At 37.9% G+C, this 25209-nt stretch overlaps 1 long non-coding RNA gene across 2 annotated transcripts; it reads left to right on the top strand.

Moving 5' to 3' along the window:
• The first annotated feature begins 5620 nt into the window (after window positions 1-5620).
• LOC140700210 (uncharacterized) lies at window positions 5621-23100 on the top strand. Of its 2 annotated transcripts, XR_012078534.1 has the most exons (5): window positions 5621-5929; window positions 18559-18724; window positions 19683-19803; window positions 20687-20824; window positions 22741-23100. It is a non-coding gene; the product is annotated as an uncharacterized lncRNA (long non-coding RNA). The 2 variants fall into 2 exon arrangements; XR_012078535.1 differs by lacking the exon at window positions 18559-18724.
• Window positions 23101-25209: the final 2109 nt, after the last annotated feature.

Raw genomic sequence — 25209 nt, 5'->3', positions numbered from 1 at the left:
GACCAAAAAATCTGTTTCTTCTAACAGTATGGTAGAGGGTGATGGTGATTTTGAAATGTGTTTAAAGTCACACAGCTGATAAGTATAAGACCCACACTGGCCCCAAAGCCTGTGATGTTGACACTTTCTGAAGCCTTCTGTGACTTCATCATGGAAGTCATCACTCTTTTCTCTGTGTTTGCATGGCTGTTTTATTCTTACTGCTTGTATGGTACTTGTAACATTACACTGATTTTCACATGCCTAGCTCCTAGGATAATGTCTGGTATATTGTACTTACTCAAAAAATAGTTTGTTAATGGAATATTTGAATATATGTATATATACATATATATATATATACACATATACATATACACATACATACACACACACATACATACGTCTACCTACCTTAAGGGGCTGTGAGCCCCTTAAAGAATGAATTGGATCTCAGATATTGTTATCTCTAGGCCTTTGAACAGCATCTTCTACTTGACTGGTACTCAACAATATTTGTCAAATTGAACTAGACTCTTAACTAAATGTAGCTCAGGGCTGTTTGCATCTCATCACCCCTTATCACATCTTCCCTTTTACTTCTATGTCCTTTCTACTTCCCCCTTTCCTTCCTCTTCCTCTCTCTATATATATTCCTCTCCTTTTTCTACCCATTCACTTTAATGACTTTTATGTATTTTCTTTCCCATGCCTCTTCTATTTGCTTGTTAACCTGAGGGGTTGGTGAAAATGTCTGTAGACAAATCTCATGGTGGCAAGTTATAAAGTTGCTATGAGGTGAGGTAAGCTAAGCTCCATGCCAGACTCACCTATTCTGTACCTGCACATACAGTGGCTTAGGAAGCAGGAAGTATAGTGGCTCACAACCTTGAGCTCAAGTAATGAGCAACATGGCAACATGACTCTTTAATGCCTTTCAATATTTGATCCCTGGCTGAGAAAGCAACACTCACAGGAAACATTCAAAACACCAGATGCTGTTTATTAGTGATTCAACACTGATGCCCATGACTAAGGTACAAGAACTCCAAATTCCAGGTCAATTTTGGACCCATTTTGTATGAATAAGCCTCATGGACTGCTGTGGCTGTTTTTTAACTAGTGAGATTCTATTTGATTATGTCTAAAAGCTCAACTATTGTTTTATCAGCACTAAAGGAGCCTGAATTTTTTAATGAACAGTTCTGCCCCATCATTAAGCAATTGACCACGGTGCCATGGCATGGCTCTTAAGCTTGCAGCAACTTTGAAAATACAAAAATTGCATCGTGCTGCACTCCTCTCAGCTTGTCTGGTCTCTTCTTCAGTTCTTAAAACCAGAATTTTATTTGTCCTTTCTCTCTCCCGTGGTCCAATCAGTTCCCCTAGAGGCATTAATTTATTGTTTTGCAAATTATAAATCCACATGGAGTTCTGTATTACTTATCTGTAGCTTATTTGCTCTCTTTTTCCCATTCTTTTCTTCTTGGTACTGTTCCACTAAATATGGAAAAATGTTCTATTTATCTTAGCAGATCCTTTCTTATTACTAGGTTCCAGCTTCTGTTTCTCTCTTACACATTCAGCTCTGTTTCATAGCTGTATCAATTCAGCAGCTCTCTAAAACTCTATGTTAGAGGGATCTCTGGGAAGAAAAAGCATATAGGCTGCATACTGATTCTAAAAATAATAAGCATCACAATTATACATAATTTTTAATGCAATGGCTTATATACTATCTAAGATCACTAACTGGATCTGACTTTCTAACTTTTCTAACTCACCACATAAGATAGTGCTGGAGTAATCAGCTCACCCACTTACTGGATTCCAATAGTGGATTTATTTGTAATATTGGGAGACTTTGATTTTGATGAATCAAAAATATACATCAAGATTCTGACTACTGACAAAATGAGATCTACGTAATGAATGACCTACTTAGGTCATAAATCCCCTTACTGGTTTTCAAGTCTTTTGGAAATATTTGTTTTTATAGAAATTTCTTTGTAAAAAACTGAAGAATGACTTGGAAGGGACCTCAGGAATAATGCAGTCTTAGTTCTTTGCTTTATTGATAAGAGCCTGAGTGGAAATTTTTTAATATATTTTTAAAGTCATCTAGTGGCTTAGGAGCAGAGGCCATACTGGGTCTCAATTTTGGCTGCTCATTACAGTCATCTGGAAAGCTTAAAAAAACGCTCATGTCTGGAGAATTTGATTTAGTGGGTTTGGGGTGGGCCTCGACATTGGCATCTAAAAAAATACATGTGAATCTAATTTAAATGGGCAGTGGCCTAGTGGTTCGGAGCTCAGAATTGGAAGGTAGTAAGATCTAACTTTATCTACTCTGTGTAATCTTCATTCTACTTATCCTGAAGAAGTGATACTATGATATCCATCTTAAAGCTGTATAGTGATAGTTAAGTGACTTAATGCATCTAGAGGCTAATCACAGGGGGAAGCACATTGGCAGTGCTATGGTTTACAGTTATAATACCTAGTGCCTAGCTCACCTGACACTAGGCGAGTGCATTTTTGTATTGTTTCCACAATTCTTTCTGATCCTTTCCTTTCTGACCCAATGGTCTTCTGCTTCCTTCTCTCCATTCTTTGGCTTTGTTTCCTGTGCTTTTAGAGCTGTGGAGTCAAAAATGGGACAAGAATTTTCTTGTGCACAGTGCAGGCCCACTTTAGTTTTTCTAAATTCTGGTCAAAACTTTGTGCTCAGGGGTACTTTCTTTAGCTTCCAACACCTTGAAATACGCTTGCATGTTTTTGCATGGCTAATTCCACTTCTGGTGGTGATATGTTAGAATTCTTCTTGCATCCCCCGCTGCCTCTGAGCTCTTTCTTGGACTAGAAAAGGTGCTTATACTAACATTCTTGTCATTCTGGAATACCCTCCATTACCATCCTTTATATTGTTGCTGATTTGATTGTCCTAATACAATGTATTTTCCCTCAGGACAGGGCCAATGTAGGTTCAACTCACCATTGGATTCTCAAAGATTAGTACAGTGATGGTCACATAGGAGAAATGCATTCAATACTTTAAAAATGTGAAAAGAAGTTTTAAAATGCTAAGAATTGTGATTCTATCTTTTTTGGTAGTAATCTTAGCTTGAAAAAAATGGATAAAAGTGGTAAGGTCTTGCCAGTTGCCTTTGGACCCACAAACAGAGAAGTCCATGTTATAAAATATTTGGCTATATGCTCCACAGAGACTAGGGAACTGGTGTGCACAGGTTCCAATTTTGTTTTAACTACTGCAAAACAGCTGGCTCTAGTCTGTGTCACTAAAGAGTCTCCAGTCTTTATCTTTCTCTGTGCATTTCTAAGGGTATGTCTACCCCAAGCAATAGATAGAAAGTTTTGCTATGCTGAAGATAATATTTATCACCCTTGGCTCCATTGCTAAGGAGAATTTGATTAGGTAAAGAGTTGTTATTCTTAACTTACTAACATAAATAAAGCCCAAATGCGGTGGAGTTAAGTCATGCAACTTTTTAAGGGGATTCGGAAATCAGTCTTTTGTTTCTGGAGAAACAGACGTATTTGCCATTTACCAATCTCAAGTTCTAATTCATAGCTGGCAAATGAACAGAAGACATTTTGTTTTACTTTATTGGAACTCTGAGAAAGAAACTGCAATACGATAAGTTTTAAAATAAAATAGACTCAGAAGAAAAACTGCAAATGGATAAAAATATTTCAATTAATGACAAGAGAAATTATTAGAGAAATAACTCCACTGAGATTAAAAGAAGTATTATTATATACTAATAAGATGTTGTTACATTAGAATACCTGGGAGTGTCGAATTGTTCGTGGTACAGTCTCATTAAGGTAGAGCTGGAAGTATCTATGTGTTTACCTTTGCTGTTTTCAAAAACCTTTGTGTTTATCTCAGTTTAATAATATTCTTTAGGCTACTGTTGATGAACTAAGAATACACTTTATTTTCCAACTCTTGGTGTGTACTGAATTTACCTTTGCCCTAGCAAAGAACTGGAGGGAAGATGTGCTTAATTTTGTTGTAAAAACCTTTTTCCTATGAAAATATTCATATAATAGAAGCTCTTAGACAGCTAGGGCTTTGAGTTCTGTTTCTTATTCTACCAGGATTTCATTAAGTTTAGAGTTAACTTTCATTTCCCTTGTTTTAAAGATGTGGAAAATTACTCTGAAGACATTCAATGAAAAGTCTCCTTAAAAGATATATTAAAAAGTGGAAGCTGTAATAGTTAACAACTTAGTAAACCAGAAACATTGTATGGTATGTATTAGTTGGGATAGGCTGGTTTGCGTTGCAGTAACAAATAACCCTCAAATATCACTCACTAAAAACAAAGGTTTATTGCTAGCCACTGAGAGTTGACGGTGGTCTCTGTTCCCACATTGTTGTTGCCTTTTCTTGGTGATTCAGCCTGTCTTCTGAAACACTGCCATTTATTGTGGGAGAGGCAAGAGAGCATGTGATAATGTGCATGGTGTCTCTTAAAGCTGCTGATTGGAAATGACATTCATAACATCCATTCACTGGCCAAAGAAAACCACATGGCCGTACTTGAGTTCATCAGGATGAGGCAGTGACATCCTAATGGTAACTGACAGGAGTGTGGAAATAAATATCTGTGGAAAGCCCTAAGACTTCAGGTACCCGTAAGAGTCTCATTCACTCTCAGTTCCAAATCTAGTATCAAATATAATTATTAAAATATGTCTATTAGGCTTTGCTCTGCGCTCACCTAGAAAGCCTTCTATACAAGTGTATATAGGCTTGCCTGTTCAACCAGCACGTGGTGCCTTGCCAGACCCTGTCTGCAGGGCAGTGATTACCCCTCTTGATGGTGCATACAATCCTAGAAGTGTGGACAGACTAAGGCTGTCAACCCAGGCAAAAAGTGAGCCAGAAGAATTAGTGAATGGCCATCATAAGCCAGCCATAGCAGTGAAACAGAGGTCAATTGGTGGAAGAGAATAGGACTTTTCATGAATAAAGATTCAAACTGACTGGATGTAATTTCTAATTGTGAAAATCCACAAAATCTTTGACAATCAGGAAAAGAGAAGTCAGATTTCTTCAAATGCTGTCCTAGATTGGAGTTTGCTATTTTTCTTAAATACAGACATTCCCTCTCCCCATTCATCCCTCCTCATGCTACTGTACATACCCCTCCCCACCCCTTCTTCAGCAGTTTGCAACCAGTAATCCTGCTTCTATTTTTAGGATTTTAAATCCTGGCTTCAAAAGTACTCAGGCAGTAGACTGAGAAGACCGTGGGAGTGTGGAGGATTAGCCTCAGGCAGCTGTATGACAGAGTAGTCTATTCACTCCAGATAAGAGTGCAGGAGGTTGAGATGTATAATTCATTTCACATCTATTTCTCTTCTAGACCCCTCCATGAATATAAAAAGGAGAGAGTTACTTCTCTCCCCCACACTCCTACCCTCCCATCCTTAATGCCTGCGTTCTACCAGCACCTTTGATTTGAGCCCTTGGGATGCAGAAAGAGCCACGATTGAATGCTGTGATCCTGACGTGGAGATGAATTTGGTCCACCTCATGCAACTACATTATTGGAATTTTGCTTATGCTGCATCATAATCCAGCCTCACCTGGTGATGCATCAGCCATACAGCACAGCACCCACACCTAGTGGGTGGGAGAATGACTTCCACATCCTTTAGCACCTTGGGAAACATCCTCAATCTTTCGACACACCACAGAGGAGTGACTCAGATAAGACACTTTACTTTATCAGCAGCCTTCAAAGACCTAACTGTAGTTCTCTGACTTTCCGCTTTGGCAGTCAAAATGCAAGGCACTGTGCTTTGATTGAATTAAAAGCAAGCCCTATCTTGGGTTGTAGAATTTGCCATTTATCTGATTTAAATTCACACCAGTCCTCTGCTGGGATTTCTTCTCTTCCTGGGCACTGATTTGGTAAGAAGGACACATGGGCTTAATTATGTCTCGTGTAGGGGAACTCTGGGTTATATACTTATATTGAGTACTGTTGAATCCTTCTGTATTTAATTTCTTTAAAGGAGCAAATTAACCACTATATTAACCTTTTTTTTTTGACACTAAAACTTTATCAAGGGAGTAGAAGGGAACACATTTGCTTGGTCTCGGGTAGTGATGGCAGAAAGATAAATTCATTAGTGAACAAAAGTCTAAAATGAAGATAATCATGAAAACAAGCAGTCAAACTGTTTAATATGGGTAGCATGGCTTATTTGTAATTAAGAGAAACTTTAAGCTTAAATATTCTAAAATCCTATATATTCAATTACATCACTTGAGAGTGTTATAAAGGTGTGTTTAGTCATCTTTATCTTTTACTAGATTGTAAGCTCATGAAGGTATAAATTTTTATTAATATTTTAATCTAAATTATTATGACTTTTGTTTGATGAGGGAATACTCCTTCCAAAATACTCTTCTGGGGCAAGACCCACATTCTTGAGCATACTCTTAGTCTTTGGAGTTTCTGGCTTATATCTCATGTGCAAATGCCTATTTTAAAGACATTCAGGAATTCTGTTCCTTCAGTTACGTTACTAAAATTTAAACATCAAGACCAAATGGTTCCCCCTACTCTCATATAACTTTTTATTTCAGGAGAAAATTCTAATCTACATTGAAGGTAAAATCTTAGATAAAAATAATAAAAACTTACACAAAATTTTAGTGTGATTAGAAATATTTCTATACTCTTGACAAATGGCCTGCTTATTGAAATGAGATGGTAATAAAACAGCTAACACTCATGGACTGTTTCCTATGAGTCAGGTACTATTCCACATTCCAAATTACTAATCCTTAAAACATTCCCATTATGCAGATACTGTAATATCCTTACTTTACAAATGATAAAACTGAAGTAAGGAAAGACTGGTTAATTCGACTATGATCTCACAGTTGGTGACTGGCAGGTCAAGAATTAAAATTCAACAGAGTGAAGTCTGATAGACTAACATGATACTACCTCCTCATTATTACGTTACTCTAGACCAGTCAAAGAAACACAGACAAATCATTGATGCTCATTAAACATCAGTCACCTTTGATTTCCCTCATTAACATCTGAATTTATTGTTTTGAGGGTTAAGATTCTGAATTATTAGGTTTGGGCCTAAGGCAAGAACATAGATAAAAATACAAGTTATCTTCTTGCCTTTCTGAGGCAAAGCTTTTAGTAATAGGTGACATCACGTGATTTTTTGTGGATATAGAAGCACTTGAACACCAATATATCAGCAAGGAAAATTTCTGATATATAAATAGAGACATTGGAAGTTGATCTACAGGCCAAAATGAGTGCTTGGTTTGTATCTTGATTTAACCGGTAACTTCAGAGCAAGGTTTCCCAGTTTCCTTAATATAAGGACTCATTTATCATGATTGAAATATTTTAGGGTGTATGACATATGATAATAATTGAGTTTTTAAATTATCTGTGGAGTAAAAAATACAGAATTACATAATTTCTGCAACTTCTAAGAAAAGTTGACTATTAATTTATGGAGATTAAAGTGATTACGGGAGTCAAAAAACTGATCTTTTAGGAACTCTAGAGAGAAAGCTGGAAGAACTAGAGTATTGTAGTCAGGGTAAGGTGATTTCAGTGCAGGCATAGGCTAGGCTACTAGTGGCCACTGGAGAATGTGGCTGAAGTGCAGAAAGATCACTAGAAAGAAGGAGGGATGGATTCAGGTCTCTTGGCGTCTGGAGCCTGCACCATTGGGAGAGGACCTTCTCTGAAAAATAGAATACAAATTAGAAACACAAATGACAAGGTAGCTCCTAAGGCCTTGGACAGGGCATATGCAAATGAGGGATGACCCTGAAGCTTCAGCTTTATTAGTTTTAAGGTAAATACACCCTGAAGATTAAGAGCTTGGAAATGAGCCTCCATTGAGGATGCCAAAGTCACCTGTCAGGGCTCCAGCCTTTGAAGTAGAAAGGCAATCTGAGAACCAAGTGCCAAAGCCTTCTGTGAACAAGGGGGCATGAATGAATGGGAGGTCTCTACAGGGAAAGGACAAGGAAGGGCAAGAAGATGGTGGTAGCTAATGTCTATTGTGTGCTTAGTATGTGTCAGACACCATTCAAAACACTATTAATTTACTTAATCTTCATAACAGACAACAAGCAGATGCTTTTATTTTACATATCAGAAACAAGTATGGAGAGGAGATTTAATAACTCGTCTGTGACTAGGAAAATGCTGAGTAGGGCCCTGAAACCAGCCTTCTGGGTCCTCTCCTTAACAACCATGCATGCCAACCATAATATAACTGAATGGACAAGCCTAGAAGAAAGAGAATATTGACCACAGAGGTAGAGGACTAAACTTTTACTTTTTTTTTTAAACTTTTTTATAGATTGCAATGGGGAACAAGAGGGAAATTACCTTAAAATGTATCAGAATGAAAGAAAGAGCCATCTCCTTAAGTCTGCTCTCTGATTTTCACACCACCTCACAGCACAGATTGGAACTTAGTTATTTATTCATTTTGGCATTGCACGGACAAAGTTGTTTTTTACTTGCTTCCCTTTAGTGAGAGAAAAATTAAGAGAATCACCTTGGATGTCTTTGGATGGACTAATAATTTTTGAGGCACTGGAAAAATCTTCTCATTTTCCCAGGATGAAAGTGCAGGGAGATGTAGATTTTCCCTGGGATATAAATATTGTGTCTACAATTAGTAGGACAGGCAGGCAGTTCTATCATTGAGAAAGTGAATAATGACTTTACACCTTTTCTGTGTTGATCCTGCATCATCCAGGTGGGCATAAATGCCACAATCAACATGTATTCTTCTAGGTGGGATCCGGAGGGAAATTGCGTGCGCACGCGCGCGCACACACACACACACACAGAGAAGAGACACAAGCGATATGATCCCAGAAATAGATATTGGAGAGAAGCGGTCACGAGCCAGAGTGCTGGCAGTGACCGGAAGCTGGAAAAAGTGAGGAATGGATTCTCCCTTAAAGCTTCTGGAGAAAGCATGGTCCAGCTGACAGACCCCGTGACTTTGGTTCAATGAAAACTGATTTCAGACTTCAGAACTGCGAGAAAATAAGGTTCTGTTGTTTTAAGTCATCAAGTTTGTGGTAATTTGTTACAGGGGCTACGGGAAGTTAATACACCGTTCCTATCAAAGGCTCAGCCTTGGAGGGGGGGAGTCAGTCTATGCACCGTGACCCGTTTGGGGACCTGGATCTGTGGAGGGCTGCCTTATCTGTCAGACTGATAGAGCCACTTGTCAACAGCCTTGTCTGTCCTGTTGGTGAGGCTACTTGTCCAGAACTGTACTGCGTGCCAAAACAACAACAAAAAGGTGGAACAGAAGTTAAATCAATCAGGCCCCTTGCTCTGACTGCTCAGATATGGAAGCATGACCGTCCCCTCTTGACTGTAGTTGTGTGGTCTTGGGAAGACTACCTTCTCTTCCTGTTTTTCCACGTCACACAAATAAGTGAGGAGGACATGGGACCGATGTGGCCCCGAGTCTGCTCCTTCCCGCTGTACTGGGCTTTTCTCTAGTGCTCGTCCTGCCAATGAGACAGGTGAAAGCTCAGGCTGGTTAGTCAGGAACTAAAAGATATATGACATATGGGCACTTCAAGTTTATGGAGACATTCATCAGCGTTCCATTTGTAATTCTAATTTTGACTCAAGTGGCGAAAACAATTTCCTCAAAAAGATTATTCACATGTTGGGGGCTGAATGATGCTGTGAATTTTTTGCTTAGTGCCCTGCCCTGCTTTTCATTTTTCATTACAAATGAATTTTCAGAGATACTCTGTTTCCTTCTTAAATTTCTCTGTTAGTCAAAGAACTGTGTTCAAAGAACTCCCTTACGCTAGCAAGTAACATCAATTGTGACTCAAAATAATACTTTAATCTGAGGCTGAGACACTGGCTTTCTGTTTTAACTTGCCCTATCTGCCACTCAACCAAATACTCTTTCTGGAGGTCACTTAGCCTCTTTTTAATTGTTTCTATTCCCATTAATGCTATGGAATAGAAACTTTCTGATCTGACTGGTGGGCATTTTGGTTTGGGGAAGTTAAGATTTGGGAATTTATTTGGATGAAATAAGATGCTGGCTAAAACTCAAGTTAAACATTTTGCTGATGCTTTGAACCTTAGAACTGAAAAAGTTTATACTAACTGGTTTCCCTAGGGAGTGGGGATTGAGAAAACCACAGAAAAAAGTTATTCTTGGAAACTCTGCTGCCAGGCAAATGCCATAGGGTGAGGGCCCAGAAAAGCTAGTTTCTCCTCCCATTGCTAAAGGGTGAGCTCGTTGTGACTGGAAATGCTTGGTCAGGTTTTAGAATCCTTGAGGCTGATTGAGAGGGTGAGGAGGAGGCTGGGCACAGAGGAAGATGACCGGAATGACTCTGGGAATTCAATCCCAGAACAGCTGCCCAGTGCAGGTCTTCTCTCAACACAGCGACTTCCTGGAAGCCGTCTCTGCATTTGATGCATGGTTCTTGCGTATCTTTTCTACCAGGAAATACAGAGACCACTTGAAGACTCTATTTGTCCTCACATTTCTGCTTGAAACAGACTCTGCTGGTGTGGGATTAAAGACAATTTTTAACTCAAGATCTGGGATAAAAATTCAAGTATTATAATGTACCTGATAATAGTAAACATATTAAGGAACTATAGTGTAATTCTAAGTAATTACAAAGATACCTTTCCTTCAGAGCCCAGTGGAGTCAGTGGCCATTTTCCTGTCTTTGTCTTGTCTCTGAGAGATGTTACAGAGCAAGTTTGTATTCTGATTAGGAAAAACTGCAGTTTAGTAAGATGCTATATTTGCTATTCAACAAGTCAAGTCATACTAATAGCCTTATGTTTTTACACAATGTGAAGAAAGAGATCAAGGTAAAAATCATGATGATAAAATGTGCCATTTCTGAAAACCCAGAGTGGTACAAAAAGGTCAAACATCTAAGTTCAAACCTCCTTTGGAGTGGAACTTCTAGTATAAGGGCAGCAGATTGCTTGAGAAGAGACACTGATTTTCCCAGGCAGAGGAATAAGCTGTAGACAGTGGATTGTCCACTACTGGAAAATCTTCTCCAACATATTAGGTGCAGATGGGTTAGCCCATCTGCATACATATACATACATACATACAGCATCATATACAAACACATGGTAAATGCACATTGCCACATCACCCTCAGCCATTTATCTTTGAATGACCACATCCCAAATCCAATATCTGATGTTTTAGAAATGTTTCAGTTACATCATAATGTTCTTATTCAATATATATTTAAAATCTTTCCTTTAATGTACTCTACTGGTTTGGAGTTTCCTGTGATGCCTTTCCAAAGTGGACAAGTTTTCAGAGGCTTTGGTGCTGAGTTGCAATGAATGGGAAAATGCCCAAATGTTTTTAGATACTAAGGGACTGGACTGGAGGATGAAAAAGAAGAAGAGAGATCACTGATGAAGCTACCCAGTTAGCCAAGGAAGGTAGAATAATGGGGGACAGAGGCTAAAAATTCAATCTGGAGAAAAAGAAAAAAAAAGTTAAAAGGCAAGCTGAGTGGAACCCTATAGAAAAATGAGCCATACCCATGCACCTCAAGGTCAGTAACCCACATGGGGAGAAGACAATGAATAGTTGAATGGATTTATCTGTAATAGTATGGATGTAATTAAACAGTAATGCATTTACTATTTTGTGTATACATTATATGTGTGCTGCACATGGGCACTGTGGAATCCATAACGCTCTGTGAGCTTAATAAGATATAATAGCAAAAGTGTGTGGTATTGCAACAAATCAGAAGCAAAAAAGAAAAACAATCATAAGGGAATAGTGAAAGTTGTTAAGTTTCTTTTTGAAGTACAGATACTATGATCAGGTTTATGAGATGAGAGAAGACATCTGTGCTAACTGCACCAGAGTCTTGTAACTGCATGACTTCACATTGTATGATCAGGAAATCTTAAAAAAAAAAAAAAGAGTAGCATTACTAGCTACTCACTCTCTGTTTCAGAAAATTCTTGAAAAACAAGGTGGCAATAATTGCTCAGGAGAGGTGAAAAAGTTTTCCACAATTCAAATAGGAGGAAGAAGAGGACATGTGGGAGTAATTACTGGATTAAGATCACTGAAAGAAGAGTGTGTCCTAAAGGTTGGGACCCTTGGTTGATACATTTTTTATATGGAAAACTCTTAAGTGATTGCCAATAGCTAACCTTCAGAATGTGAAGTGTTTTACGGGAGCCATATATCTGCTGGTACGAAGGGCCCAGGGGAGTATTACTCTCAAATTCATCTCAAACCACTCACAATTACCTGAAGCCCTTCACTGCCTAGATGAAGAAAGAGTTACTTGGGGTTCCTGACTATCTTTAATACCTCTATCTACATCCTGAGGGTGAGACAGAGAGAGGAATTTTCGCATCTTTAAGTCTGATAGTTTAATATGCAAAGGGAGACGTAGGTAAGAGTTGAAGACTGGAAGGACATACCCAGGGCTAGGAATACACTTGACCCTTTTCCCACCCACACAGCATGGCTGCCAGTTTAATCACTACTTGACTAAATGGTAGAAAGCAATTATAGTAAGTGCTCAGTTCAATCACTTTGCATCCATGCACAGACCCATGGGATTTTTCTTACATATTTCATCACACATAGTGTCCACAACTCTGTGCCTTGCAGATATATGTTTCCTGCAAGGATATGTAGGTGATTTTCTGACTCAAATTCTGGATGGTTAAATTCATTTCTGTCATTCTGTATTTCTGCTGTTTGCTTTTTAAAAAGGGCAAGGTCAGCTCAGGTTTTACATACTATAGGAACTATTTGTTTTTTCCATTAGGGAAATCAAGACTACATCTTTGCAGGACTAGAAGTTATAGGGAACTCATTCCCACCAACTCCCATTCTTGGGGATCTCATTTCAGTGAGTAAAACCTAAGGTCAATTGATTATTAAAAACATAATAATAATCATAATCCACACTTTTATTGCTCTTATGTTCAATGGCTTCATTTTGTGCCCAGCTCCAGAATGTGCCCTTCTCCTACCCCATATCAAGCGGATTTGCAAATTCACACAATTGGCCCAAAGGACAGAGTAATCGATGACTCAGTATAAACCCGTCATCACTTCTGGAAAATAAAATTCATGAATGCATTCCTTATTCAAATTTGGTAGCATTTTATAGGGAGGAGATCAGCATATTATCTGAGGAAAGATTCATGCCACATTTTGTTTAAAAATGTGTTTCATTATTTCACAGTCACACTTCAGTAGGCCAGGCTATCTAATGACTCCTTTGCCTCTGCTTTACAGAGGAACAGAATGAATTATTCACGAGAGCACTAGGAAAAAGTGGCCTAAATTTTGAGTAAAGCGAGTGTTAGTTACCTTCTTAGACACACCTGTAGGAAGAGCATACGCTCATTCTTCTCCCAGAAACATTTTTCTCAACCTTCTCTCCCCACCAATTCATCCAGGCAAACCTCATTCTTGGGTTTCAACCGACACACAACTTTATCTGGGAGGATTGCCCTCTCCTTCCTATACCAACACTGAATCACTTGATCCTCTTCTTTCTATAGAATTCTGTGCTCTTCCTCCCCATCACATTTCCCATACTGCATTGTAATCATCTGATTACCTATTTGCATCTTTATTCATAAGTTACAGGGGAACAGTTCTCATTCAATCTCCATCCCTCAATCCAATGCTTAAAGATAATAGATGATCTAAGGAAATCCTGAACAAATAATAGGTATCATTAAAAAATTACTATAGGCCAGCTACTGTTCTAAATGTTTTAAACATATTAACTCATTTAAACTCTTCAGCAACTCCATGACGTGTGTATCATTAACATTCCCATGTTACAGATTGAGAAAAATAAGGCACAGAGTAGTTTCATAATGTATCTAACATCTCTTAGCTATTAAATAGAGCAGGTTGCAAAAGGAAAAGGTACAGGTAGGCAAAAAATAGCAGGTGTGGATTACATATTCAATAGGACACAAAATGGATTATTCAAATTATCTAACAACCAAAATTTGGAGAGCTTGAAAGGTGTATTTGTATGAAATATCATAATACATTGTACTTCACAAACTGTATATTTGGATTGGTATTTGGAATTTTATGCACTATCACATTTATATATTAAGTCCTTCAAATTTACTTTTTTTCCCCCATGCAAATAAGGCCAATCAACCAAACCATTTCATCCCCAGTTCAGGCTCAAATCAGCAGTCATAAACTCTAAAGCGTTAAGTTATGTTATTTTTGAGAGCTGGGTGTGACATGTCCTAGATTTCAAAAGTTGATGCTGCAGAGAACCAAACAAATGTCTGAATGAAAACCCATATATAGGACATAAACATTAAGGAAGAAAGGGGAGGGGCAGAGGCATGTGATTAGAATCAGATCTTGACTACTGCCACCTAGTGATCTGAGTCAACCATCTGCCCCTCACACTCACAGAAACATACTCATTAGAATAAATGTCTGCTGTGGCTTTTTTCCCCCTCACTAGCCTAGTAACAAATTGTTCCTGCAATATTTTAAGGCCACTCACCCATGTTTAAAGCAATAATAATAAATAAGACAGACGGGTAAGATTAGGAAAGAGAGAAATGAGGGAAAACAACGGAGGAAACATCAATAGAAGGCAGACATACCAGAACGGTCTATAAATGAGATGGAGAGAAGTAGAGAGCAGATCAAAGGCAGTGGAAATTAAAAAAAATAAAAGGCAGATAATAAGAGAAAATGGAAATACTGGTACAAAGATAAGGCAGCATAAAGAAGAAAAAAAACTTTAAGCAAGAAACAGAAAACAATAAAACCTTGCTATCTGTGAAATAGTAAAATCATCAAACATAAAAGGACAGAGGGAAAACACCAGTGGAGATAAAGAATGGCAGATGAACTAGGAGATTAGATTTAGAGTATGGGGGTTGAGTTTTTTTAAATAATAAAATCAGAGTGCCATATTATTTTATTCTGGATAATCAAAGGAGTGTAAGGTTGGAATGTTTTTCTATTTAATATAATTGGGAATATCCAGTATCCTAGATGTGCAAGTCATTTCTCTTCCCATTTTTTTCCTTCTGTGCAATATCAATGGTCTTTTGTAAAAATATATTTTTTTGCTTCCTTAAAATAGTTTTAATTACCTCTGCTCCCTTGAGATGATTTTGAAGTTGCACCTGGAATTATGTGGATGTAATGTGTCCCAAATTGAATATTTGTTCAGGGAATTTCATTATTATACCATTCTTTGTAACCATATTGAGAAGCCACACCTTAGGGATACATATTCAGCTGATTATTGATATTCCAGTATCCTCATAATTCAAATCAGAGTCCCCCAAATATAAAACAATAACTAAAGCAGCAGCAGCAATAATAATACATAATATGTATCTGATTTCATGTTTTCGTTTTCAATTGAAGTATAGTTGATGCACAATATTACATGTTGCAGGTGTATAACCCAGTGATTCAACATTTTTATAGATTTTACTCCATAAAAAGTTATATAATATTGGCTATATTTCCTGTACTGTACATTATATCCTTGTAACTTATTTATTATACTGAGTAGTTTGTACCTCTTAATCTTAGTCAACCTATCTTGCCCCTCCCCTCTTTCCTTTCCCCACTGGTAACCGCCAGTTTGTTTTCTGTAGTTCTAAGTCTATTTTTATTTTGTTATATTCATTCATTTGCTTTATTTTATAGACTATACATATAAGTTAAAACATATCATATTTGTGTTTCTCTGACTTATTTCACTAGGCATAATATCCTCCAGATTTATCTATGTTGTCCCAAGTGGCAAATTTTCATTTTTATGGCCAAGTAATATTCCATTACACACACACACACACACACACACACACACACTCTCCAGTATGTGTGTGTATGCCACTTCTTCTTTAACCATTTCATGTTTTAAAAGGCACTTTAACAGACATAATCTTCTTTTATTCACTGAACAATGACTTTTGTAAGACAGGGCTGGTATTATCATCCCATTTGAGAGATATGAGATTTGAGCTCTGAAATGTGTATGAACTTCCTCAAGGCAATCAGCAAGTGAGTACATTGTCATCTGACTCTAGCCTTGGCAAATATCTTTTCACCAATAATCTTATTCTCTTTGAAAGAAGGAAGACCTACTTTCCTTTGTTCCAAAGTTTAACAATGGAGCAGTGAAAAGTTTGAAGATGGTATGGACAAAGCTTGGAAGTTGTTATTATTCCCCTTCTTAACAGGAATTCCTTTGGAAAGGGATTGTTTTCTTCTCCCTGAGTGACCTTATGCATTTAAAATTTTCTGGCCAGGCTGTAAAGGAATTTATTGAGAGGTCCTTACCTTAAAGGCTTTCCAGGTTCTTCTATGGCTTCTTCTTCTTCCATTTCCAGATTCTCTTGTGTATTTCCATGCTGCAAGGATTACTTCCTTTGATGATATACATGAATTCACCTACAAATTAAAAAAACATCAAGACTATCAATCCTTTGAATGTTTCATCTGTGCAAAGTACTACACAGAGTCCTACTGGGTATAGAAAGATAAGTAGGATACTGCCTCTGCTCTCAAGAAGCTTTCCATTTATAAATATTATCAAGTATTGAAACTGTACTTTGGAAAGATATCCATTCATTTATCTATTCAATAAATTATCTCGTGTAAACTATGTATCAGATCCTATGTCTAGGCACTGAGGATACAAGGCTCTCATGGGGCTTACAGTTTGGGGAAGTACGCCATGAATATTACTTTTGCTTCTACACTATGACAGCTGCCCATAATTGGCTATGGATAAGTCCAACTATTTCTCAGGCTTAACTTTCTTCTATTTAAGATCAGAACAGTCCTATAGCAGCTCTTTTGAGTGGTGTACATCTTTGTAAATTCTACATTTGAAATCTAGGACATTAACTTTTGGTTTTCAAAAAGGAGTATAGCTTGGCTTCTAACAATTTGTTGTCAACCTGAACTGGAAAAAAACTGACCTAGTGCATGAAATTTATATAAAATGGAAGGAAACATTGTAGTGATATAAATTGTAGGTAAATATCTGGACAGTTCAACGTGGTTTTCATAGACTCAACGGCTTTTAGAGCTGTAAAATTTAGTCTAGTGGTCAAACTGTGTAGATCAGAAAACTGTTGTGTAGATAGAAGGTAAGGGGAGAGGCAAAGAGACAAATTAGGAGGACTTGCCAGCAATCCAGGCAAGAGGAATTAATGGCCCACCTTGGCTGGCAGCTATGAAACTGAGAAAGAAGGGAATAAAAACAAGAGAGATTATGGAGGTAAAATCTGCAGTAACTGGAATTGATTGGGAGAAACAAAAGAGAGGACATGAGACTACTCTGAGATTTTTGAGCCTGGTACCATTACTAGAAATATAGACCATGGAATGAGAAGTTATGTTAGAAGAAATTACAGGTAGATAGGAACTACATTGTCACGGGACCCAAAACTTAAAAATAATATAAATAATTCAACAGAATGTCCTGACTGAATCTAAGCAGGGATTGGGATTAAAGGGCCAGAGACCCTATTCTCTGCCCACTGAAAGTTCTTGGGTACGTGTTGATAAGCATGTGAGCTTTCTGGGGTTTTGGCTGAAGAGGAAGATGCTGATGAAAATGCACTTGGAAAAGAGAAATTGAGGAAACATGGTTTTCCCCTCTGTCATGCTGCTGGGGCTACGTTGATTATTGATAGAAAGAGGCCAAGCTAAGACCATAAATAAAGACAAATAGGAACAGGAAAGAGAAAAAGAGGGGGAATCTTCATCACAGCAGAAATACTGATCAGCCCATGTGAGACTGACCCTGGGGATTCTCGGAAGTATTTGGGTGGGTAGAGGGGAGCTCTCTTTGGAGATGGAGCTCTACCATTAATGGATGGGGACAGGAACTAGGAAATATAAATTATTATTATTAATATGACTTTTTTGTATAATAGGTTGATGAGGCTTTGAGGTATCTGAGTTATAGATAACAAGAGCCTCTGAAAGTTAAACTATTAAATCAACACAGAATGTATCAGAAAAGAGATATAAAAAATGGATTCTGTAACCAATTGGACTGAGATTTAACTTTATATTTCTAAAGAAACAGATTAATTTAAAAAGAGATTCATCACCCATGGAAGCCTAGAGGGGGGTACTGATAACTTCCAATGATTGAGTGCTTACTCAGTGTGAGAAATTGTGCTAAATATTTTAGATAATTATTTTATTAAACCTTATAACAGTCCTCAAAGGTAGATTATAATATCTCTTTTTTTTCAGACTCAAAATTTCTTACTCTTAAGGGCTTTGCAAGGCAGAAGAAGTATAAGTCAATATATTTCAAGTATTAGGGTTCCATCATCAAAATTATCCTTCTTATGAAGATGGATATGTTAGCATATGTGGGCCTGAATACACTATGTATTGAATCATCTGACTGTGCCCCCTTGTTCTATTCTGTGGTCATCAAGCAACTTTCTGAATATCATTTGGCTTCTCATGTAGGTCTCCTAGCCCTTGACTGGATGAACACAACTCTTCCATATACTATGGTGTTTATACCTGTCTCTGAAAATTATTTGGTGTTATGGATACGGTGAATGCAGGAGTTGATTCCACCTGGGAGCACAAACCTATTCTTAGTCTGTTTAAAAAATCACTGAGGACCAAGGTAATGTCACCTCATGAGGACTTTGTAAACTAAATGATATTTTTATTCATTCATTTGCTTGTCTATTTGTTATTCTGAGTGACTACTATGTGACAGATACTCTGTGAGTCACTGGAGATACAGTGCAATGATAAGATAGATATCTTTCTTGTCCTCAAAACCTAGTATGCTAGTAGGAAGCACAAACATCAAACAAATCACCGTACAACTAAAACAAGTAAAAGCTTTACAATTGTTGAAAGCCCTATAAAGAATTTCAGGGTATAATGAATGTGTGTAATGAATGACCTTACCTGATGAAATTTCTTTGAACTGTTTTCTTAGACTTTACTAGATGTTTTGGAGAGGTTGAGTTTTTTGGGTTGTTTTTTTTTTAAGTATTTTTTAAAAAACATTTTTGTTGGGGGGGTAATTAGGCTTATTTATTTATTTTTAGAGGAGGTACTGTGGATTGAACCCAGGACCTCATGCATGCTAATGTGCTCTACCACTTGAGCTATACCCTTCCCTGTGATGTTGAGTTTTTAATTGGTAGGATAGTAAATTTAAAATTATCAGCAAGTGGTTTAAAATATGTTCCTGGAAGTTGGGAGAGAGAGAGCTAGAAAATAGTGTTGGTAGTTAAAATGGTGAGAGTGGATAAAAGCAGATGCAAAGAGGAAAAGACAGAGCCCTTGGACAATTATACTTAGAGGTAAGAAGAAACTGAGGAATTGAGAAGAGTAAAAAAGTTAGAAAAGCAATCAGAAAGGAAGGAATGTAAGCATAGTTTAATATCACAATATTCAAGGGTAGGATATGGTTTTAAAAAGGCAGGAAAAACTATCAGGAACAAAAGCTATGGGCAAGTGAAACAGATTGAGGGCAGGAATTAAAGGTTATGGCAGCGAATATAAATGAGCCATAATATATCATTATGTCTTTCTTTTTCATACATGAATGGATTCCTGATTCTTAGCTGGATACAGTGTTGGCTGGTTAAAGGATTACACATATCCTCACCCTTTTTGCATCTCAGTGTGATCATGTGACTAGATCTGACCAATGAGATAAAGAAGAAGTGTTGCATAGAACCTCAGGTAAGTATCCTTAAAATAGAGATGGCATTTCTTTCTTATTCTCTTCATTTACCTATTTCCTTGGGATGTTGGTGTGATGCTTGGAGATACAGCAATTGTGTTGAGCCCTAGAAGCTGGGAGCCACATCTGAGGTGGCCACATCTTAGGTGTCATAGGGAGCTTGAAGGGATCCTACATCTTTTCCCTATTTTCTCCATCTTAAATGAAGGAGTTAGCTTTGGATAGAAGTGAGGGCATGTATAGAATCTTTAAGATTCAAGTAATGATGAAATATTGTAGAAGACAACTGTTCCCCCATTTTTCTGACCAAATAATGATGACACTTTCTGTTTTCCTTGATTTTACCAAAGATAACAGAGATCATTTAAAAATAGCTTTAGTCTTGCTCTGCAGTTTATTATTTAGTTTTTGAAAGTAAGGGTTCTACTCTTCTCATTTCTTTATTTCTCCATGGTGTCTAGCAGAGGTCACATCAGATGGTATAAACTCATGTCTATTCCACATGACCATGACTCCTGGGTCACAGCTGAACTGACTGGGGTGAGGGGTGGGGGAACCTGACTCAAGTTGGTGCAATCATACTGGCTCTTTCAGGATATTGGAACTGGGATTCAGACATGCCTGTTACTTGAATGAGTGTACGGGGGAGGTATAGGGCAACAACTGTCTTGTATATATGTAGACAAACAAAGACAACAGATCTGGGGAGAGAAAGTGATAAACCAGCCACACAGAAGAAAGAACATGTGTTCCTTGGGATAGAGAGGGGGACAGAGATAGAGATAGATTGAGAATGAAGGAGGGAGGGAGAGAGAATAAGGATGGGAAACTGGCAAAATAACTGCTTTGCTTTATGATAGCTTTTTGATCTGCCTCCTCCAGGCCCTGAGAGCTTCCTGCACTTCCAGACGCCCTCACTCAAGATATTCTGAAGAGTATCTGTAACTTGCACAACAAAAAAGATCTTTATCCAAGATAATTATCCCCTGCCATTCCACAGAGATCTTCCAAGGGAAAACAGTAAGTCCACTTAACCCAATGGTCTGATTTTTGTTTTGTTACAGTTGCTAGTGGTCCAGAGGCATGTTTTGAAGATTCTACGGGAGACACAGAGATACAGGACTATGTAGACAGTTGGAAGCTGTCTGGCACCTGGGGCTGGAGTTAGCAGTGATGATAGAAGTGGTGAGAGTGGACAAGATGGTCGATTACTAATTTTTCCAAGCTCAAACACAAACAGTCAAAGCATTGTGAAAAGAAAAAAAAATTACGCACATTCCTAAATTTAAAATAATTATAATCTAGGCAGAGAAGTGAAATACATACATGTACATTTAGGTTAAAAGACAGGGCAATAACAGAAGAGCTAAGTGAGTGCTATAGATTAAAGCATTATAAGATTCAAAGGAGACAGCTATTAGTGCTGGGCTGTTGTTTTCAGGTAGTAGAGAGGTCAGGTTGATTTAGGCTGGGGAGAACAAGCTGGCATTCATAATGAAAAGTGCAACCAACTTGAGGTCAGCTTTTCCACTGAGTAGTTACATGATCATGAGAAGTCACTTTACATTTCCACCTCCACTGCAATTTCCTCCTCTGTAAATAAAGGCTTTGTGTTGGATTCATTAATTCATTCAGAACACCCCATTTTTAAGTGTCTACTATAATGCACAGAGCTAGGAATATTAAATAAATAAACACAGTCTTTATTCTCAAGGAACTTTTAGTTTAGGAGGGGAGATTTAAGTGCAAATAAATAAGTCTTCTGAAAAGATAATCACTATGATGTAGTTATGAACAAAGAACTGTGGGAGGTACCTAAGCTACCTACAGGTAAGGAAACACTCCACTGACACCAGGTTTGGATGAGTGGGAGTTGTTAGATGAATCAGATAATGATTGGAACCCTCCAGACAGGGAAGAATTGCCTAGATCTTTGCTAATGTCTCTGGTAGCATTAATGTTTTATATTTCTTTGCCTCTGCCTTGTTGGGGAGAGTAAGAGGTGGGTGAACAAATGTTGGGTGGGAGGATGGATATGAATTAATGAAGAGAAGATGGAACGAAGTAATTTCCTGGACTTCTTCAAACTCCTAATATCTATTCAAAGCAAATTCCATGAAGAAGAACACATGAGAAAGCAGGTAAGTAAAACCTTTGCCTCCTCTCAATTTCTGTCATACACAAGGTCTTAGAGATGCAAAAGTGGTGTGATAGAATTCATGTTCCTTGTAGACATTTATTATGCTCATCCAGAGGCAGTATGTGTACTGTTTCAGAACTTGAGCTTTAAAGACAGAGCACTCAAGTTCGCATCCCAACCTTCCCACTTATTAGTTGTGAGAACCTAAAGAAGTTCAGCTCTTTTGGGCCTTAAGTTTTCTTAACTGTAAAATGGAAATAATAACAATAGCTACTTCCTGTTGTGAGAATTAAACAGGTTAAACATAGAAAGGGCTTAGAACCAGCCCAGCACACAAAAGCATCAAAGTACTTGCTATTATTAGTTGCTATTCCACAGTGTCCACCACTGAAGATGAGGGGAGGCACTGGTGACATGCCTCCTTGATGAGGAACCTGATGATGTTTCCCTGTCTGTGGCCTTCAATGAAGATGGCTTACAATCCATTTATTTAGTTGTGATACAAAGTGTGTTAAATGAGGCCCTATTCTAGGCACTGTGGATCATATAAAGGGAAAAGTAAGCCATGCAGTACCATAGTTCTAAAATAGCGCTGTATGAGTTATGTATCAAGTGAGCTCAGAGGAGGCAGATGTTACTGTTGCCTGGGACATCCAGGGAAGATTTCCTGGGTGGCATCGGAAGTGTGCAATGACAGACATCACTTCCGAGATGGGAGTTAGCATTTGCCTCAGCTGGTTTTCTGCACTCTTTTTGCATTCACAAGCCTTTCTTCCTTCCTCTCTGTGCTTTTTAGAGCAAAATCTGAGCCAACCGACCCAGGATGCTGGAGGAGAGTCAAGGCTGGGAAAGTACCGTGGACTGTGTTAGCAATCAAAAGAAAAGATATTTTTAAACAAAAGCAGTTTTCTAAGCTTCCATGAAAAGAAACAAAAGGCTTTTCTAAAATGAATCCTGGTTAGAAACTGTTCTTCTTGTTCTGTGACTTTTATGTCACTGGGACAAGTCAGCACTTAGAAGTGGTTATTTTCCTGTCGACATCCCCCAAGTAGATACTTCTCTCGAGCATGACATAGAGCATTGGTGTTCAGTCCCATGCTCTGCTCCCCCTCCAATGGCAGTGACTTGCAAAAACAATAAAGATATCTTTGCTCGGTCTCACTCTCTCTTGATGATACTGCAGGCACAACCTGTGTGGGGAAACAATCTCCTGGATCATACTGAAGGTTCGCACAGATGGAACATCAGTGGAAGGAGCTGCCAACCACTTCCCTGCCAACTTGTTAGTGCTGGAGACATTATCCTCTTGTTTTGCCAGTTTAATAGAGGATCAGTCGTAAAGATTCTCTGTAGGCTCAGCAACATAATTATTATCTATGGTCTCTGCATTAACTGTGAGAAAACATCATGGTCTGAATCTGCCTAGTTTCAAATGCCAAATGGTGCCCACATTCAGCCCACAACTGAACCTGGAAACTCAATGCACCCTTAGCATCACTATTGCTGTCACCATCGTGGTATTAAACATACTTTTGCCCAAGTCATGATGTTTAACCCTTGCTGGACTGCTTCTGTGTGTAAGGTTTATTGCCTCCGTTTCCTGGGCCCTTTCTCACACCAGTGTCCTTGCAATTCAAAACTATTAAAAAGGTAAAAATCTATGTCACACTGAGATTTGATACTTGGTCCAGAAGTGCCAAGCCCCTGCAGATATGGAAAACAAACTCCTTAACAGATGGGCCACATAAAGTTTACAACATGTGCAGTGTGGGAGGTAGTATGGCTCTGGGCGAGAAACAGAAGACTGGAAATTTGGGAGCTCAGAGTTTTTGAATTTGCTCTTGGTTTTTGCTCGTAGGCAGATCACATAAGCTTATAGTTTTCATTTCTCTCACATGACCTGATATCTTAACCTTTTAAGTGAGTGAATAATAAAAAAGGCATTTTTCCCTAATATGACATAGCAGCAAAATGTTTATTGCTACCACTAGGATTATGTGCAACTAATATCAAATTGTTAATAAAATGTGGCTGCAGGATCTAGAAAAACCCACCATGTAATTTTAGCTCTGAGGTATAATTCTCTTTCAGTGAGTTACTGTCAGTGAGGAAAAGGATGTTGCCAGCCTTCGATAAATCATTGGCAAATGATTGGATTGTGATTTCTGCAACTGAATTTCCAATGTGTCTCTTACCTAAGAGATGGCAGACAATTTTTAGAACCAAGTTTTTATGATATGAATTTGATAACAGTCTAATAACAAAGGTTCTCAAACATGGATGATCATCAGTTTTGTTCAGGGGAACTATTCAAAAATATTAATGTCTAAGATTACCATATGCCTCTTGATTGGGAATTTCTGGAAGGAGAGTGAAGAAATCTATATTTTGAAAAAGTTTCCTAAATGATTCCAGTGACCAGTCATACCTTGGATCTGTCACAATGCATAAAAGTAAATTTAAAAAGTTTTGACTAAACTGAGGTTGACTGAAATTCCAAAACCAAGAAAGAAACACAGGAGTTGTCATTTAAGAGGACAGGGGATTGGCTTAGGAGAAGATAGAAGACAGAGACAATATTGCCAAGAAGAGGAATCCACGGCTCAGCCACAGGGGAGCAGAAAGCAAGCCATTGAGAGTAATCGTCCCAAAGGTGAGGGCAGAAAGAGAAATTAGCAGCGTAAGTAGAGGAAGATCTCTTCAGAGAGTTTAAATATATGTGCTGCCTCTCTCACAGAACTTTTTACATTTTGTTTCCATTTTTGCAATGTCTCCTCTTTCTAATCCATTTTCCAATCTTAATTTACAGTGCTCCTTTTTTATTAAAGCAGCTAAATTTTATTTATTTTTTACTGAAGTATAGCCAGTTTACAATGTTGTGTCAATTTCTGGTGTACAGCATGTTTCCATCATCCATATACATACATATATTCCTTTTCATGTTCTTTTTCATTATAGATTACTACAAGATATTAAATATAGTTCCCTGTGCTATATAATAGAAATTTGTTATTTATCTGTTTTATATGTATTAGTTAGTATTTGCAAATCCGAACTTCCAATTTATCCCTGCACAATCCCCTTCCCTCCCCACCCCCACCCCCTGACGCCAGTAACCAGAAGTTTGTTTTCTATGTCTGTGAGTCTGTTTCTGTTTTGTAAATAAGTTCATTTGTCTTTTTTTTTTTTTTTTTAAGATTCCACATACAAGTGATATTGTATGGTATTTTCATTTCTCTTTCTGGCTTACTTCACTTAATATGAT

The sequence above is a fragment of the Vicugna pacos genome, chromosome 12 (genome assembly GCF_048564905.1).
Source record: "Vicugna pacos chromosome 12, VicPac4, whole genome shotgun sequence".
In the NCBI taxonomy this organism is placed as follows: domain Eukaryota; kingdom Metazoa; phylum Chordata; class Mammalia; order Artiodactyla; family Camelidae; genus Vicugna; species Vicugna pacos.
This window is presented reverse-complemented; position numbering and strand designations above follow the sequence as displayed.